This window comes from Balaenoptera borealis (genome assembly GCF_965194805.1).
Source record: "Balaenoptera borealis genome assembly, chromosome: 4".
Classification (NCBI taxonomy): domain Eukaryota; kingdom Metazoa; phylum Chordata; class Mammalia; order Artiodactyla; family Balaenopteridae; genus Balaenoptera; species Balaenoptera borealis.
Genome location: NC_138861.1, coordinates 8,736,024 through 8,754,537, shown reverse-complemented (window position 1 = coordinate 8,754,537; position 18,514 = coordinate 8,736,024). Strand labels below are relative to the sequence as shown.

General features: G+C 39.9%; 2 protein-coding genes across 2 annotated transcripts in view; one reads left to right on the top strand and one right to left on the bottom strand.

Annotated features, from left to right (window-relative positions):
- Positions 1-18,514, top strand: part of LOC309628501 (tripartite motif-containing protein 75-like) — a gene marked incomplete at its 5' end in the record, with an annotated part of 418,183 nt that overhangs the window by 115,214 nt on the left and 284,455 nt on the right. The window contains one exon of the mRNA XM_082391598.1: positions 11,442-11,511. The remainder of the gene's footprint in view (positions 1-11,441; positions 11,512-18,514) is intronic.
- The window catches only part of SMIM31 (small integral membrane protein 31), a 46,599-nt gene that overhangs the window by 14,585 nt on the left and 13,500 nt on the right, over positions 1-18,514 (bottom strand). The window lies entirely within an intron of this gene.

The following is an 18,514-nucleotide window of genomic DNA, read 5'->3' as shown; positions in this document are numbered from 1 at the left end:
GAAAACAAAGGTCAAGGTAACATTAGAAGTAAGTATAAAATTATAATGGAAGTGGGTGGAAATAACACATGGTCAATTAACAAATAATCTTATCACTTGTTGATTGGCCATCGGTATTTTCTTTGGGCCAATGTTATTCTAAAAGTTGTTAAGGCCTTTAATTATAATTTCTTGAAATAATCTACATGGGATTTTTTTCACATTAAAAATATATACTTATGTGTCCTTTTCAACATGGAATCTAGAGGTGAAAATAGACTTTTTCTAAAAGTGTTTTGACTGAAACATATTAACTGTAAATATTCTAAAGGTTGAGTAAAATCTACTCCTGTATAGTCCATAAAGTAAAACTTTGTTTTAGCTTTTACATAAAATTGATTTTAGTCACTTTGAGGTTTTCTGTTTTTCATTTGTCGAAAACTATGGTTAGTGAAATAATGAGTAAAACCTGATTCTTATTTACTTCATTTATAACAATAAGACTTCATGAATATTGAGTGAAGTCACTTAAAGTGACTCATATGTTGAAATTTATTGAATTACTTTAATAGGAATTTCAAAATCTGAAGGGAAATAACTCAATTTTCAGAATTGTTTTAATACTTGAGTGGAAATCCATTTAAAAAGATTTTTCAAATACAGTGTCATTCAAGTGAGTGATACCAGGTAAAGAAACTGCTTAGCTTGTAAGTTTTTCAAATTTCCTGTTTAGGTGTTTTAGTCATCATAGCGTTTCATGTACATTTTTAAAAGCAAGGGTTTTGCTTAGCAAAAGGGCCTACAAGAATCCTGATGCTGTATGTAGCCTACCAAGGACTATGTTTCATGCTTATCTGATTGCCTTTTATTTATTGTGAGAGAGAAGTGGGCATACCGTATCGAAAGGGAAGCTGACATGGTCTCCAGATGAATGCATATGGGTGTCTCAGCGTTTTGAGTCCCCTTCTCAGCAGACCTGGATTCCTAGTCCTTTGCTACATCGGAAGGAACATTCTGCATAAAAGGGTTAGACTGATCTGACATATCACGGAAATACTGAAGTGGGCACAGAGCATAAGGAACCTGGGAAAGAAATACTAACTTCAGCTTTTGTCAGAGAAGGATAAAAGATTAAAAACCAACTTATTCTCAAGAATAAGAACCATCTTCGGGCTTCCCTGGTGGCACAGTGGTTGAGAATCCGCCTGCCAATGCAGGGGACACGGGTTCGAGCCCTGGTCCGGGAAGATCCCACATGCCGCGGAGCAACTAAGCCTGTGCGCCACAACTACTGAGCCTGTGCTCTAGAGCCCATGAGTCACAACTACTGAGCCCGCGTGCCGCAACTACTGAAGCCCACGCGCCTAGAGCCCACGCTCTGCAACGAGAGAAGCCACTGCAATGAGAAGCCCACACACTGCAACGAAGAGTAGCCCCCGCTCACCGCAACTAGAGAAAGCCCACATGCAGCAACGAAGACCCAACACAGCCAAAAAAAAAAAAAAAAAAAAAAAAAAGAACCATCTTCACACGTTGCTTATCTCTGAGTTGCAGAAATGTTCTGTGGTGATGCAAACACAGTGGTGAAAAAGCATCAGAATAATAAAGATTTAATTAAACTCTTACATATCTGGTAATGGCTACGAGATAAAATTGATTTGCATTTCACTCTTTTTTAGTTATAAATCCTAAATATAGGTAGGAGCAAGACTCCAGAGGTCAACTTACCAACAATTATACACTGAGACTATCATGCCTCTACCCAATGAAGTTTCTTGTAGAGTTGACAGCTATTTTGGTAGGTATGAATGAAAGTGCAATTATATAAAAAGTTCATGTTAAATGGCAACATGACTTTTCTGTAAGTTTCAAATCATTAAGTTACTCCTTAATCTAATCCATATAGGTATTTGACCAAATTTTTAATACTACATATGGAATGCCAGTATATATAAAGGAGAAACTCCAGGTCTCTGCCTAAGTGGATTCATCAGACTTGTGCTGCCTTCGTTTCTCCTTCAACACGCTTAGCGCCAGTGCTCTGAGAGATCTGGTTCTGCATTCCAGAACCATCCACTTAACTCTCCGCAGATCCCGGGAATGCACAGACTTTTGGAGGCTGGAATTGAAGCTGACTGAGGAACTCTTTATGATAATTAAATTACTTTCCAATTCTTATTGTGTGTTTCAGGAAAAGAAATTCCAGGAATGGTTTCTTTTGATATTTTTTATTTCCCCAGATCAATAGAATTTTCCACGCAAGAACTTCAGAATTGCACACAAATCAGTTTTTTTGTTTTGGTTGCTTCTTAATTGTCAAGTTTCATGCATGCCTCAGAACTCTCCAAATTTTCTGTTAAGACATAAAATCAAACACTTTTACTTTCTAAAATGGTAAATTTTGTACTGAAATATAAGAATACCACAGAATACTATTTGAAAGTGATTTCAAATTTCTGAAAAAAAAGGGATGTAAAATATTGTATGTGTTTCCTTAATTTAGCTCAAGAAAAGAACTTAATATTTGAAAGAAAAAGAATTTTATGGATTAAGACTAGACACTAGAAGTTAGTTGATTTGAAATATTTTTCCTTCAGTATTATTGCTAAGGCACTAATTTCTGTGACTTTCTCTTTTTACGCAATGGAAATTCTAATATTTTCCACAGATTTGCCACATAGGAAAACAAAGAGTATATATAAGATATTGGGGGAGAGGCAATATTTATCTTCATAAATAGTGTTACTTATCAGAAGAATTGGCTCTAGTGAACCTAAACAGGTAGAGAGAGCAGTATTAAAAGATTGTTCCAAATCAGGACCAGTGGGTTCAGTGACCACTGGTGATATTTGTATTACTGCCTCAGAAAAGCAAGGAGTTGAAAAGACACCTGAAAAATATTTATGCAATCCCAAGTCTTCGTAACAGTACAAGACTGAGGATGGTGGGGAGAGTCTTTAAAAGGTATTGAACAGGAGCTGAACATGGCGCCTAGACTGGGGATGGTATTATAGGCCTGAAAAACTGCCCATGACACATGCCCCAAGCTCATACGTATCACATAAATAACTCTGCCAAGGATGCTAAAACACAAGTATGTGTCTAAACCAGAACCTGATGCTATGTTCAAAGGCCTTCTCTTAAATGGTTGACTTAAGTCCTAAAGAGACTAGAACAGAGCAGGATGAAAAACAGACCTATATTCTTGGGCAGCTGAGAATGTGCATGTTTATGTAAAATGTACTTTTTAAAGAGGTATGAATTTGGCGGTCAGGATTAAGAGATCTAGAGTTTCCATTATCCAAGTAAAGCGAGTCTAGTTCATGACATTTGAGAATCAATGTCAAGGAAGAAAGAGCACAGAGCACACTGGTCAGCTCTGAATTTATCCTCTAGGTTTGGCTTTAAAAAAAGGCCCAAGTGCTTAGTTTTAACTTGTAATCAAAAGAAAAATGTAGAGAAAGAAAGGAAAACAGGAGAGAAAGGAAGAAAAAGAAAGGAATGAAGGAAGGAAAGAAGGAAGGGAGAAAGGAAAATTAAAATACCAGATGAATACTAGGTTTATCCTCTGGAAAATATGCATTTCTTTCTCTCAGCCCCTTATAATAGTTATAAAAGTCTTGACACACCATTTAGTATGTCCCCTAGTGTTGTCCAGGGAATAATAACATTCGTTCCAATCAATAGCTTATTTGTTAAAAGTAGTTTTAAGAAATATTTAATGAAAACTCTGAGATGTAAACAAAGAAAACTGAAAATTATTAATATATAACCAACTATCCCAGAGGGTAGGACTTACTCTCATTTCTCTTCCCTTCATTTTCAGTCCTCAAAAATTTCTGGAAAATGTTCTTTAGTTCATGCAAAGAATTTTGTATCAACTGTAACCTCATGGCTTCACTAGGGATTCCAAGAACAAAGTTTGAGCTATGATTCCTATTGGTTTGTGTGTGCTAATCTAAGATCCAACAACTTTTTTCTTATATATTTTTGCATCCTATACATACACATTTATATTTTAAAAGGCACATCTGGGTGAAGCCAAGTGGGCTCCAAGCCTCTTAACCCAACCTAGTGGGTCAGAGTGTTCAAACAAGGCAGTTGGGCAGTGATTTTTGCCCAACTGACTTTGGGCAAAAGTCAATTCAGCTGTTGACCTGGGTTGGGTTGGATTCTTGACCTAGAAAACCTTGCCTCTATCCTTTAGGCACAAAAGAAAAACTTCAGTAGCTGAAATGTGAGAATGTTTTCTAAATAACCAGTTTTTGACCCAAGAATACTGGAAGAAAGCCCTAGAATTCTAGAAGAAAATATACTTATAAACTAAAATATATTTTCAAAAATGAGCAATTATGAATCTCTCTGTCTCTTTTTTTTTTTTTTTGTATTTCTAAATCCTCTGGTCTCTGGCAATAATTCTGACTACTGAGTGACAGAATTTTAACTACCCATAAGGAAGTGTAGTTATGAAGACTTCCAGGAAGATGTCACCGATGTAGGGTCTCACCTGTATCATAGGCTGCGCCCTGGGAATAGCTTCCCGGCAGCTCCTGAATGGGATATTCAGTATCTCCAGGGATATATAATTTCAAGTAATATAATTATTACTTGAAACTGGAGCCACAAAGGCTTTAGCTGCTGGTGGTTAGAGCTGGTTTACTGAGCAAAAGTCCCTCAACTAGGATTCAATTCCTGGGCAATTGGGTCATACAAATAAATTCTGTTACTTTTCCCAAATCCATAAAGTTGATTTTTTCCTTAGAGTTATAATTTTATATGTAAATTTGATATTGGTTTATTGTACATACATACTTTTTAAAAAATGCTTGTCTCTTGACCATCTCAGATGGGAAACCACAGTTTATGTGGTCTTTAGGGACAACCAGTATTCCTCATACTACAACATTTTTACTATCTACAAATTGTAGTTTGGATAGAGCTTATGGAGCTGAGAGGATCTATCTGTAGCCATGACATTTAATTATCTATTCCAAATGAAACTCTGCTTCTACTGTAAGAAAGTATCTGATTTTTATAATTCTTATGTAAAATATACAGATCTGTAGCTCAAGAATTTATCTCATTAATGAACTAAATATTACTTAGTGCCTAGATAAATGATTCTTTGAATATGATTTGTATTTGACAGTTTCCAGGGTTCACTTGAATGCATCATCTCACTGTATCCTCACTGTATCACCGCAATGAGAAGCGCAGACTTCTCACTGCGGTGGCTTCTCTTGTTGCGGAGCACGGGATCTAGGAGCGTGGGCTTCAGTAGTTGTGGCTCGCAGGCTCTAGAGCGCAGGCTCAGTAGTTGTGGCGCATGGGCTTAGTTGCTCCCCAGCATGTGGGATCTTCCTACACCAGGGCTCAAACCCGTGTCCCCTGCATTGGCAGACAGATGCTTAACCACTGTGCCACCAGGGAAGCAAAGTGGTTAAGTGGTGTTACCTCCATTTTACAGAGTTGGAGATTGAGGCTTACAGATGTTTGACGATGGACCCTAAATTTCAGTTAATGAAGTTTTTGAGAAGTAAAGCAGTGTAAAACAACCAAGACAGCTAACGAAACCCATTTTGGAGTGATTTTTAAATGCTTCTGTCCTGAAAAAAGTCTTTTCTTCTTTTACTAAATGTTATAAGACTATTAGTACAATTCAGGGAATTAAAAAAAAAAAAAAAGAAGAGCTCCCCCCAAAACAAACAAACCAGCCCTGAGGAGCAGCTGATAATAGCAAAGACCTTTTTGTCCAAAGGTGCCCACGGCACTCTATAAAATCAGCTGAATGAGCCCAGCTGTGTGGCACATCCCTTTGAAATGGCCCCATGCTGTTTCTTGTTTTGATTCCCAGGTGTGTACATAAGATGCAAGATTTCCAAACTAGGCTATTCTTACTTGCATCTCAACTCCTGAGAAAGTAAACTGTTTGTGAATCTTATTTCTCCTAAAATCTTTTGTCCTCTCTTACACAGGAGTCAACAAACCGTATTCTTCAATTTATTGGTTTAGTGCTGGGTTTTCATTCTTATGAAATTTATTATGGTATAGCTAATCCCACCTGTTTGGTTATTTTGCCATCTTTTGAAAGTTTTCTCATACCCACCAAACATCCTTTTCTGCATTAGAAAAATATCCGCATTTGTGGCATTTTCTAATATCGGGAACCAGTGGCATCTAACAGATTTACCAACCGCAAATTCAATGGTTGTTTATTTCCGAGTTCAAGCAGAGTGGCAGCCAGGCTTCGGTCATTAGTCTATAACTCAAAGGCAGTACTGGGAGTCAAGCCTGGAATGTCTTTGTCCTCTAATCATGTATTTTACATCTCTCCAGGGAGTGGTGAGGAAGAATTGATGTGCCCTCTCAGCTCCCACACTATGTGTCTCTCCAACTGGGCCTCTGCCCCCAACTTTCTTCTTACTTAGCTCTACTTCTAATTTTTATTTTTGGGGCCACCATTCTTGGTTTGATTTTCAGCAAGCGGTGTGTGAGCAGCAGAATTTTTTTACTCTGGTCAGGGGAAATCATGTCTGGAATCCTTGTCATTTCTAAGTTCCTAAAGCAATATCTCGCTAGTTAATTTAACAAATGTTAAGTTGCTAAGAGAGTAGATCTTAAAAGTCCTCATCACAACAAAAAAACTTTTTTCTAACTGTGAATGGTGACAGATATTATTAAACTTTTCATGGTGATCATTTCACAATGTGTACAAGCAGTGAATCATTATGTTGTATACCTGAAACTAATATAGTGTTATATGTCAATAATACCTCAATAAAAAATGTACGTCATTCGAAAAGACAAGCCTCAGAATGGGAGAAAATATTTGCAAATGAAGCAACTGACAAAGGATTAATCTCCAAAGTTTACAAGCAGCTCATGCAGCTCAATATCAAAAAAACAAACAACCCAATCCAAAAATGGGCAGAAGACCTAAACAGACATTTCTCCAAAGAAGATATACAGATTGCCAACAAACACATGAAAGAATGCTCAACATCATTAATCATTAGAGAAATTCAAATCAAAACTACAATGTGATATCATCTCACACTGGTCAGAATGGCCATCATCAAAAAATCTACAAACAATAAATGCTGGAGAGGGTGTGGAGAAAAGGGAACCCTCATACACTGTTGGTGGGAATGTAAATTGATACAGCCACTATGGAGAACAGTATGGAGGTTCCTTAAAAAACTAAAAATAGAACTACCATACGACCCAGCAATCCCACTACTAGGCATATACCCTGAGAAAACCATAAGTCAAAAAGAGTCATGTACCACAATGTTCATTGCAGCTCTATTTACAATAGCCAGGACATGGAAGCAACCTTAGTGTGCATCGATAGATGAATGGATAAAGAAGATGTGGCACATATATACAATGGAATATTACTCAGCCATAAAAAGAAATGAAATTGAGTTATTTGTAGTGAGGTGGATGGATGTAGAGTCTGTCACACAGAGTGGAGTAAGTCAGAAAGAGAAAAACAAATACTGTATGCTAACACATATATATGGAATCTAAAAAAAAAAAAAAAAAAAAACATGGTCATGAAGAACCTAGGGGCAAGACGGAAATAAGATGCAGACCTACTAGAGAATGGACTTGAGGACACGGGGAGGGGGAAGGGTAAGCTGGGACGAAGTGAGAGAATGGCATGGACATATATACACTACCAAACGTAAAATAGATAGCTAGTGGGAAGCAGCCGCATAGCACAGGGAGATCAGCTCTGTGCTTTGTGATCACCTGGAGGGGTGGGATAGGGAGGGTGGGAGGGAGGGAGATGCAAGAGGGAAGAGATATGGGAACATATTGTATATGTATAACTGATTCACTTTGTTATAAAGCAGAAACTAACACACCATTGTAAAGCAATTATACTCCAATAAAAATGTTTAAAAAAATGTACATCATAAAGAAAACTGCTTCTTTAGTTAACATTTTCTAAGGTTTTTCTGTATAAGTAGCTATACAGAAATGCATTCAAGTGAAGTGAAAACATTTGCCTGTACAGATGAAAAATTAATTACTTTCAATCTTTTTCTATAAAAATCTGAAGAATACTCTTTTCTATATTGGTAGTTTTCATACAGAAATTAATTCAAAATAGACAATAAATTCATTTTATTTAAATGATTACTGTAAGCAAATGATTATAATGTTTTTTAGAATTTCCTGTATGTACAGATAGACACACTTATTTACAGATAAAGAACTTTAGTTAAACTTTGCAGTACTGTTGATATGCTATATTGGCATTTGTGTATTAAGTTCTTTAATATTTGACATGAAAATTCCAGACTCTGCCATTCAATGCTAAGTTAAACATTATTCTTTTAAAGTTTACATATCTCAACTATGGTATTTATTTTATATGCTTTAGAGATAAGGTGATGTTTTGTATGCTTTTTAAAATTTATTTTTTAATTTACACAGACTACAATTCACTTTTTTTGGTAGGTAGTTCCAAGAGCTTTGACAAATGAAAAGACAAAAGCATCACCATAATCAGGATACAGAACAAGACCCTCACTCCACAATTTGCCTGTGGTGTTCCATGCAGGCAAAACTTCCTCCCACCATTCATATTGGCACCCACTGTTCTATAGTTTTCTGTCCCTATAGTTTTCTTTTCCGAAATGTCATGTAAATGTGATCATACAGTGTGCAACATTTTAAATGCAGCTTTTTTCACTTTAGCACAGTAGCTCTCAACTGAGAACAATTTTGTCTCCCACAGAGGATATTTGGCATATTTGAAGCCATATTTGGTAGTAAAAACTGGGAGGAGTGGGGGAGGGCTACGTGCTCTAGTGGGGAGAGGCCAGGGAAGTTGTGAAACGTCCTAGAACACAGGGACCGCACCCACTGCAAAGAACGTCTCTGGTCCACATCGTCAGTGGTGCCAAGGCTGGGCAACGCTAACTTAGCGTAATGCGTTTAAGATTCATTCATATTCTTGCATGTATCAATAATTAGTCCGTTCTTTTTTATTGCTGAGCAATATTCCACTGTGTGAATGTGCTATAGTCTTTATCCATTTACTTGCTGAAGGACAGTTTGGTTGCGCCCAGTTATGAGCAATTACGGAAGCTTTTGAGTGAACATAAGTACTAGGGGTAGGATTGCTTGGTCATATGGTAAGCGTATGTTTAACTTTATAAGAAATTCCACACTGTTTTCCAGAGTGACTGCACCAGTTTAGTTTGCATTCTCCCCAGCAACATGCGAACATCCAGGGGTTCTGCATCTTTGGCACTGTTTGGTATTTTTATTGTTTGTTGAAATGTAGTCGTTTTAGTAGGTGTTTAGTGGTATCTCATTGTGGCTTTCAGTTTGTCTGTTTTGGTTAATTTTTAGAATTTTATAATCTAATGCACATATTCTGAGATTACAGAAGTAGTATTATGTAAATGAGGTATTGAATAATTAGCACACGGTTATCAATGCCTGTGGACCACTCTGTTCTTCCTCACTGTAGAGCTGGGGGTCCTTTTACAGCATCTGTTGTAAGAGAGACCAGTTTTGCAACACTCGGATGTGCTGATCTACCAGGTCTTCTCAGGACATGCCTGGCCCAGGGCTTGAGCCAAGGAGGAGGAGAAGGGAGAAGCCATCCCCTTTTTACGTATAACTAAGGGATTATCTTCCTGAGTGGACACCTTCCTCAGAGTTCACTGGGAAGGGACAAAGTGAATTCCACAGAAGCAGCACCTGAGCGCAACACAGCAAGACTGCTTTCTTGGATGCAAGTGTTTGTAAAACATTTCCCTCTACTGGCTGGCTGCTGAAAGTACTCCTAAGAAATCATAGGAAACAATTCGCTACCTGCTCTCAAAATCTGCTCTTATGCCCACCTCTAACAACTGAGTATTAAATGCTTTCTTACATGTTTTCCTTCTTTTACAATATCCCTTTGATCAAATATTAAATTGATCCACCTATTTCCCTCAATTAGGTGTGACAAGAGTATTGATGCAAAGAGGATGCTATGATTTCATTTACAACGAACTTGAAATTTGCCCTCAGCAATAAGCAGCTGTAGCCCTGAATCATCCCATCAGGCTCCTGGCTTCCAGGTGGAAGGAACAGAGAGGGTGACCCCAGTCCTGCAGTGGCCATGCATTCTTAACCTGGGGTATGAATCATAAGCGCCCAAGGCTCATGGTGCCCAATGGGAACATAAGAATTGCAGGAAATACCACTATGTGTAAAAACAGTGAATCTGCAGACTGGCCAGCCATCTCAAGTGGTCTCTTGCTAATAGGGGCTTTCCTCACTTTTATGAAGTGAAGGCAGAGGAGTCCAGTTTGGGATCCACACACTCTGGCATTTTACTCCCAACAGTTTAACTGGAAACCTAGGTGCCTGTGGCCTTCGGCACCCGCAGTGTCACAATGTGATATTAGTTCAGCACATCCAGTAGTTCAAGCACACAGCACGAGTGAACCTGGGGTGACCAAAACACCAACCCAACCCGAATTCCTAGAGAATCGGAAATGAGCACACACTGTCCTCACTGACATTCTTTAAGAGCCCACAGTTATCCTAATGCTGAACTTCCCTGGGACCAAAAGACATTTAATTTACATTCCAATTTCGGTAACTTATTTTCAAACTTAGGTCATTGCAAACAAGGCTTTAAGGGAGTCAAGAAGCCCTCAGTTGAAAATGATGTAGTTGGTACTCTGGTTTTCCATTTGTACCATCCATTCTCAATACTATTGATAGTTTTACATTTTCTCAGGGTGGGAGGCTACTTTTTTTTTTAATTCACAAAAAGCTCAGAGTAAACAATGGTGGATGGTCTTCGCTCATGGAATTGAGGTGTAAGGGTTAATTTGGCAACTCGCCCTCACAGAACTAGCTGTGGTGCCCTCAACCTCACAGCTGGTTCTGAATGAATCCCACTCTCCACACGCACGTCTGCATGCCCCGTGCTGCTTAACAGCGCGAACTGCAATCATGCTCCAGACCAAGACCCTGCCTCTTCCCAGCTGGGGCCTTGGGCACGTTGCTCCTGGGAGTTTCCTCTCCTCAGCTCTCAAGCAGAGATGATGATCCACTTTTACAACGTGGTCATGAGTCTCGAACAAGGACTAAACATGTCAAGTGCTTGGCATGAAGTAAGCACTCAAAATCATGTTATTTGCTCTGTAGATATCATCAGTTCTTGCAAATGCGTTATTTTACAGACAACTCAAATTGTGTACAAAGGGGAATAACCTTGTATCAAGTCAAATTACATGGGTAAAATCTGCGCGCTCCATACTCTGTTTTTGCCTCACTGCTCCTGACGCTGTAAGGACCGTGTCTTTTGGCTACTTGTTGACTCTAATTTGTAAGCCAGGTCTAGAAAAAAATGTAGGAATTTTCTTAAATGATAAATGTATTGTACTTGGTGCTGTTTGATTAGCATGGAATAATTGTGGGGTGATTTTCCTTTACAGATATCTTCATATCAACCCTTCTTGATCGGCAGATCCATGAAACTTGCAGAGCAGAGAAATTTGTTCTAAGGTGAGAAATCTATTCACTTTATGCTCATCTGATTTCATGGTTTTTGAAATTATTCTTTTTTATTTCTATTTTTCAATGACATTTCTTTCAAAGTCCCAGTGGTGCTAAGTGGAAACACATCCAGTGACCCTTCCTTGCCCAGGCTACTTCTTGGCAGGCTACCTCTTAGAAATGCATACCTAATCACCTCCCCCCACCCCTACCCACCCAGCTTAAAATCATTAACTGCTGTCCCTTTGCTCCTGGGGTAAAATCGGAGATCCTGAACTTGGCCTCCAGTGCCCTGACCTCCTTTGTCCCAGCCACCCTGCCTGACCCTCTGTCATCAAACCACACTAGACGTCCGGGTAGTTCTTTGTGTCCCTTTGCATTGAACGGCCTGCCCATTCAGTGACCCCAGAGACGGAATGTGGTTCTCTTTCCTCCTCCCCCCCTTGCCTTACGCTAAACTAAGTCAACCTTCAGCTTGTATGTCATTTGTCCAGAGATGTTTTTCTGACTCTCCTCTGTGTAGTCAAATTTCCATATTATACACGCTTGGCCACTTTGTATTTCTTCCTAGCATTTATCATAGCTGTAACAAAATAGGTACGTGGTTAGATATTCACCCAACACTGTGTATGTAAGCTTTATGAGGGCAATTTTATTGATTGAAAGAGTCAACATCCACCCAAACCAAACATTAGTTTAGTGAACGCAAACTAAACTTTCAATCAATATTTGTCAAATGCATGATTGAACGGCATATTCAGTACCACACTGTCAATGTCTAGTATATAGCAGATGCTCAACAAACGTTTGTTCAGTGAATAAATGAAAATTTTGTCTGTTCGGAGGGAAAAGGGGAGCTACCGCAGTGTGGAGAGAGCTGCAGGGGATTACAGTGAAAGGATCTTCTGCGTGAGAGCCAGAGATCCTATCTGCGTGACCAGCAGTTCACAGGGCTTTCTGGGCAGAGACTTCTGCTCGCCTGGGAGTGTACAGGTCACTGCACTTGTGTCAGGGCATATGGTCTGCCGCTGTGTAACTTCAGGAAGTCACGCGTCTCCATTTCCTACTTACGGAAGGACACAGGGCTCTTCCTGCCTCCCCACCCAATGTCACAGGTTTATGCGAGTCCGGTGAAAAATGTGAGAGTACTTTGTAAACTCCAAACAGCTCTAGATGTTTGAGTACTGAACTGTGAAAGCCTTTATAACATGTTAGGAGGAAAATCGTTAACAATCAATCAGTTCAGAAGGGTGTAAAGCCCCTCCTCCCAATTCCTCCGTCCAGAGTTACCCACTCTTGCCAGTTTCTGTGTGTTCCTGTCCTTGTCAATATGGTCAATAGACTGATTTATCTGTATATACGTACAGATAAACGTATACATATATACATATACTTATAAACACACACACAAATACCTATGTAAACCTAAAAGTACGAACCGGATCTCACCCCGTTCAGCAGTGTTGCGCTCCCCTTGCCGCACTGTGGGCGTTTCAGCGACAGTGCGTGTGGAGGTTTCCCAGCCACTGCATAGTAATCCTCCTGTGTGCACCTGCTGTGATTTGTCGTTTCCATACTGGTGGATGTCTGGCTTGTTTCCATTTTCACCACTGTAAACAGGGCTTCAACAAACATCCTTGTCCAATTTGATTTCTTACCTTCTCTGCTTAAAATGATGAATAGTTTCCTCTTTTTACACTCTGCACTTACATCTCATGCCACGTGACAGAAGCCTGGTGCTTATTTATGGTATAGCTGTAGAACCAAAGTTGTCTTTGTCATGTTACCTCTAGCTTTGGGGCAGCTTCAGAATCATTTCTGGTGTAGCCTACCTGCTCTGGCAAAGTCGGGCTGTTTACTGCTTGTGAATTTCCACATCTGTCTTTTTGCCTTTACCGCTTAAATGGTGGTGCCTTTACCAAACCCTGCTGAAACATGTTTCCTGAATTCTCTCTTTATGATTTTCCATATGTTTTTTCTTCCCTCAAGAAACAGCCCCAAATCCACTTCCTCTCAAAAGTCTGCATAGGCTAATTCCATGACAGTTTTCTGATGCCTTAAATGTTCTTGTTATTTTTTAAAACAAGCATTTATTGAGCGTCCATCTCACTACACTGGAAATGCATGTGGATATGAGTACCTTGTAAGATTTCTTCAGCTATTCCTTGTCTATAAACTGCCACATCTAAGTTAACGATGGGTAACAAGGGTGCCATAGTCTGCCCTTCAGAGCTCTGCTGTCAAATTCTATCACCATCTAAAATTTTCCCTTTGCTACAGCTAGGTGCATGGGGCTGTCTGTGAGATGGCATGATATGGCCAAGGTGGGATGAAGTGAAGAAGAAAGAGGAGTTTCTTAGCATCAGATCAGTACTAAAAGATTATGTGTTCACTGCAATGTGCAGGAATTTTGCCTCGTGAGTTTCTGAAAAGCTTGTGGTCAGGGCAGTGAGGTGTCTGATCAACAGTGACGTACACGGGTCCAGCTGTCCGGGGTAGTAACTATGGAGGCCTTTGTAGGCTGTGTAAGAGGTGACTGGGCCGGAGCCATAACTGGGCTATAACAACTGCTCTTTGTGAACGCTGTTTTGATCTGTTCAATGTTCCTCTACAGACAGAGCCACCTAAATTCTAGAATTCAAAAATGTACTGGGAACAAATTTTTTTGGCCATTCAGCGAGTCTTTCCAGACCAGAGGAGGTGTCTTTTCTTCTTCTGAAGAAAGGTCATGTCTGCTACGGATCTCCAAAACAAAAAACCACAATGAGAACAAAATCAGAATAGCTTATAAGTCACTGTACAAAAGAGTCTTACTTCAACATAATTCTGCTTCTGTGGAGCAAATAGACAGCATGTATAGGAGAAATGCCAAAAGAGTATTCTATTAACAACAGCAAAGCATCAACCTAGCAGACAGCGGTCTCCCTAACTGCAGCAGGCTGGTAGTTACAGAGTCACGAACAGTTTCACCCTACAGACAGCAGATTACAGACACAAACCAAAGAACAGTCAGAACAACAACAGCATAGTAATAAAATAATGAAGGCAGCAGCTACGATTTCATTCTTAAAATACGGAGGTAGTGCTTGTTTTAAATATTTCATCGTATTCTAATTTTCACAACAGCCTTGTGTGGGCAACTACTATCATACGGATGAAGTGAACCTTGGAGCATTTACGCAGTTTGCTCACGTCACACTGTGAGCGAGTGGCAGGACAGGAGTCCATCCATTTCTCTCTAACACGTAGATTCTAACCCTCGTTTTCTACTGACCCTCCATCCAGTCTCTTCGGATGTAAGGGTGGGAAGGATCCGTCATAGGGCTTTTTGCTCACATTGACACAGCTGGACAACAGCAGCTGAAACGTCTGAAGGAATTCTTTTTTTTTTTTTTTTAATTATTTATTTATTTATTTATTTATTTTTGGCTGTGTTGGGTCTTCGTTTCTGTGCGAGGGCTTTCTCTAGTTGCGGCGAGCGGGGGCCACTCTTCATCGCGGTGCGCGGGCCTCTCACTGTCGCGGCCTCTCTTGTTGCAGAGCACAGGCTCCAGACGCGCAGGCTCAGTAGTTGTGGCTCACGGGCCTAGTTGCTCCGCAGCATGTGGGATCTTCCCAGACCAGGGCTTGAACCCGGGTCCCCTGCACTGGCAGGCAGATTCCCAACCACTGCGCCACCAGGGAAGCCCTGAAGGAATTCTTAACAGAGTTTTTGAATCTTACTAAAGGGTTTCAATATAATTTAAAATTTTTCTTAATGAGGAAGGTGGCTCACCAGCCTTGGGCTTAATTTCTCTCTCTCAAGCTCCCTGTATCACGGGCGGAGTCACCAAGGCTCTCACCTGGCAGCTCCCACAGGGTCTGGCACGGGGAGGGAGTAGTGGGGGGGGGTTGGAAGCCCCTGTTTGTCAGGAGGCTGGACACACCTTTGATGAAGGATCATTACCTACCCAGGATATCCTTAGCATTCCCTGATGGGTCACTTACATTTTATCACTTCCTATTGGTCATTAGAGCAGACAGCTTTCAAAGACAGGGCCTGGTGCAGGTGGACAATATAATCCGGGCAGGAAATAGCTGCATCACACCGTGCTCTCCTCTAAAGGTATAAGGAGGCCGTCACACTTAGCTCTTCTAAACTTATGCCCCAGCTTCACAGTGTTCAACTTGAAAACTAAGGGATGATAAAATGGGTGGAAAATGATTCTTCATAATTCAAGGAAATAAAAGGAAGCAGTTGTCTGGATGATAAAAAAATTGGAAGTCCACAAACCCTTCATACCTGACTTTGGCATGCGTTAATAATTTCTTCTGTCCAGCAGGCATACCCCTCCTAGTTATGTTTTATTTGACTGAGGTTAAAATGTATTTTCCGTTCATTGATATATCAAACCTGAACGTTATAGAAGGGTGATCCAATGTACAGCAAGCACACGAGCCTTTCTCTGCTGAGTTGTGTTTTCTGAGGTCGTTTGTGCTGCGTGATCACTGAGTTCTCAAGAAGGAGGTTTATAAATATTTCAGAGGCCGTCTCTGTACACAAACCAGCTTCATCACGGCAGTTCTGTTGATTCACCAGTTCATGGGACAGGACCCTGTTTATAAACGGCATTCCAAGTGGTATTCTTTTGGGATTTTAGATAGAGTACCATAGAAATATCTACCTCATAAGTTTAATATGAGGATTAAATGATGACTGTACATAAAATAATATGAGCTATTAGTAGTAGCAGTAGGAAAAGCTAGAGAATGAGTCAGAAAGATGATGTATTATGCTAAAAATATTTGGTACTCAAGTTGAGCCTGTCTAAAGAACTAAGCTGTAGGTATTTATTAATTCATTCAGTCATGAATTATTGAGAACCACCTATGTCCCAGGCAGTGTTGTAAGTTCTGGAATGAAGCAGTGACTAAGACAGACCCAATCTCTGCCTTATGGAGCCAATATTCCAAGGGACACACAAAGTGGCTTTTCTTACTCTCTTTAAAACATGCTTTTGGTGGTTTACTACCTTATTTTTTTTTCTATGAAAAATCCATACAGAGATAAAGAATTTTATTTTGATGTGAACAAGAATTACTATTTTTTACTTTTCTCTACCTATTTCATCTCTCCTGTAAGTCTCTAAAGTTTAAGGGCAAGACTGGAGATCAGTTAATTTTTTATTCTCATTCCATGCCTAGTAGTGTCTTTTTGTAAATAACATGAAATAAAAATATTTTTTCTGAATAGCCAACCAATTTCAGTAACAAATTACGGAAATCTCTCTCATTATTTTGTAGTTGCGTTTCCTATACACACAAACATAATGAATTTTTCCAGGCACCACAAGCTAGGTTTACTGTTTTTCACCTTTTAGACACTGAAATCTCTCCGCAGAGAATCAGAACTAGCTCTGTGTTTTAATCTACTTATGCTGGGTGTCACAGAAGGGGAAAGGTTGGGCATGTGGCATTACTCCCTGCAGGGCAAAGCCTGCCTCACACATACACCAGAGCGGATTCATCTTGCCTGGCCACGTGATCCAGGGACTGGGGAACAGTTGTCAGGGCCAGGCTAGGGAGATACAAGGTGATAAAGATAAGCACCATATTAATGATACATAAAAGATGTGCTATGAAATTCCCCAGGAAGAGAGCTCATTTGGGGTTACAGTGAATACAGAAGAAAGGAAATGAATTTAGGCTTGAAGAATAAGATTCCGGTAGAAGAGAAGGAGGAGGGCATTATTAGTAGGTAAGTGGAAACCTCCCACTTGGAAGAATACCAAGAGCCTTGGGAATTTTTACTTTATTCTCTAGGCAATGGTAAGTTAACAAAGGTTTCTGCCTGGGAGATTGACATGTGGCTTGTGAAAATGGTCTTCCCTGCTAAACTTGATGCTATTGCCTGAACTTAGAATGGAGAAATGATTAGAATTTAATGGAATATGATAGAACTTAATTGGAATTTAATAGGTCACATAGTCTACTAGGTGGATTGCCATCAGCGTTAAAAAAAAAAAAGAAAAATAGAATAGAAGACAAAGTATTAAAATATATCACCTGTAGTGAGGCTAAGTATTTTTTTATGAAACTTTCCCTTTTGCACATGTGGGTAAGTGGGTGGGTAGGAAATCCGGAAGTGGATTTCAGCCAAAAAAGTTCAAAACCACCGAGGTAGAGTCGCTCATGAGATTCTTTACTAGAGAGCTCTTGTTTCTTTTTTCCATACCAGAAATAGTTGTATTCCAACTAGCAACTATAGTATTTTATTTTTATCATATACATATCAGCTTATCCTATAAGGAAGGAGATTGTGCGATGTCAAAGACAATAACGAAGAAAGCAATGATACTGATTTTATTCAGTCTATTGCGATAGGGAGAGCGCCCCAGATCTGAGATCACGGAGCCTCGGCAGCTGGTTTCTCCTTAGCTTAACAGGGAGGAGTGGAGACGCCCCAGGTGGGATGCTTTACCCTATGCATTGTTCTGTCATCAAGGGAAGTCTCCATCAGGTAGCTGTGCAGGAAAGGTTTATCTCTGTGTCTAGTTAATTTCAGGGGGACAAACAGTTCTAATCTCAGATAAGCCATCCGTGAGACAAAGAACAAGGAGCTGTCTGTCTTTGCCAGCGTGTGCAGGTAAAAGGGGAAAGGTCTGTGTTTGTCCCTGCCATAGGTAAACAACGGGGTCCTCAAGAGTCTCTGGGGGTCACGAGAAAGAGTGGCCAGCGAGTTTTTCTCACATAGTATGGGAAAGGTTGGTCTTTGCGGTCAGCCATTTCCTGGAACACAAGAGTGAGGGGATTTGGAAAACAAAAGCTTGGGGAATTTCCTAACTAAGAGCTCAGGTAAACTTCAACATTGTCAGTTTTCTCCTCTGGATTGGCTTTAAAGAAAGCACAGGGCCAAATTTCACACCCACTTCCTACAAATGGGTAGAGCGTGAATCCAGCTAATTTCTTGGATGATAATTGATGGTGGTTAACGCTGCTGAGTGCATAATTCTGTAACAGGAAACTTCTTTTT